Below are 1,640 nucleotides of genomic sequence, written 5' to 3' on the forward strand. Positions count from 1 at the left end.
GAGAAGAAAAGTTCTGATGCGGTCTATATAGCAAAATAAAACGTATTTAACTTTTATGTACTTATAGCAGTTTTCAATCGCTCTTTTATGTAAGTATGTATCGATCTATCGATGTATAACGCGTAGCAATCGAATTTGTTGTAATAGCATATATAGGATATCTCGTAAATTGTTGCCAATCGCTTTTGTATAAATAGAGCGGATTAAACTGAATCGAAAAGTCTTCTACCATTTTGCAATTTTCGCAATGATTAACGAGATATTAATTATTAAAAATTGCTTGAATATTGGTTTTCAATAATTTTTTACTCAAATACTGTCAACTTTACAAAAAAATAGCGAGAGAAAAAAATTATTAATTTTTTTCTCATAAAGTTCTGAGAATTTTTTCAGAATTTTTTAATATTATACATTTTCGTGTGTTGGTAAAAATAAGAAAATACAGTATTAAAAAATTGATAAAACATTCTGAAAAAATTCGTAGAGTTCTGTGAGAAGAAAATTAATTAGAGATTTTTGTCTGTTGCAGTTTTTCTGTAAAGTTGATAGTACTTGAATAAAAAATTATTCAAGACCAATATTCGGCAATTTTTAATAATTGATATCTTGTTAACTATTGCGAAAATTGCACAAAATGAGAGACTTTTCGACTCAGTTTAGTCCTCTCTATCTACACAAGAGCGATTGGCCAAAACTTATGGGACGCCCTGTATATTCAAAAGTGACCCAGCTACAGCTCTATCTTCTCCAAAGATTAGATTCTAATCCTGTTCTGAGAATTATATCCACAATAAAATTATATCCATTTCTACCAATATAGATTAACTTTAATTTCGATTTAATCCACTTTTTATCTTTTTTTCTAGTTCTGTAAGAATTATAAAAAAATTAAACCAAGATTAAAAGTCAATCCATGTTGGTAGAAATGGACATTTTCAATATTGTATATATTACTTGATAAATTAATCAGGATTCGATTGAAGTAGTCCGTCAAGTCTTTACAGGAAGTTATTTATATGGAAAATTTTTTGCATGCAGCTCTCTGTAATTTGCATAAATTTCGTATGGCTATCATGAATTTCATGTATTAAATAAAGGAATGATTTTGAATCGATTCGGCAATAGAATCTGTAGCGTCAACGAATCGTTGTGTCTTTAAGCATCAATTTATTTCGTAGGATTGTTGTTATAATTTGTCGCGTGTGCGCATGTGATATACAGTTGGTTTTCTTCTGGCCTCTTCTATTTTTTTTATTTTACATTTACTGTATGACAGAGGCACATGAAAATGTATATCAGAGCGATGGATATATGTATGTTCAGGTTTGTAATATTTACACTGTGATTTATTTAGCGAAATGTTTTTCATTGAAAAACTATGCATTTTTTACCTAAACCGAGCTTATTTAAATAAATCCTGAATTATCCCAAGCTTCAGAGAATACAGAATATACAGGATGTCCCATGCTAAAATTAATTCACTCTTATTCTGTAACGTACTCGTATATCGGGAAAATTAAAAGTGCGATTAACAGAAGATATCTAGCAGTCTTATTTGAGTATATTCTGTATATTCTGTAGAATAGAAAATTTTGACAATTTTATCTAACTTTACAAAAAGAATGGCGAAAATTAGATAG

The 1,640-nt window shown here is 28.9% G+C and overlaps 1 protein-coding gene across 3 annotated transcripts in view; it reads left to right on the forward strand.

Moving 5' to 3' along the window:
- Positions 1-1,640, forward strand: part of LOC108748332 (coronin-2B-like) — a 13,783-nt gene that overhangs the window by 1,764 nt on the left and 10,379 nt on the right. The window lies entirely within an intron of this gene.

This window comes from Trachymyrmex septentrionalis, unplaced genomic scaffold, assembly GCF_001594115.1.
Source record: "Trachymyrmex septentrionalis isolate Tsep2-gDNA-1 unplaced genomic scaffold, Tsep1.0 scaffold109, whole genome shotgun sequence".
Classification (NCBI taxonomy): domain Eukaryota; kingdom Metazoa; phylum Arthropoda; class Insecta; order Hymenoptera; family Formicidae; genus Trachymyrmex; species Trachymyrmex septentrionalis.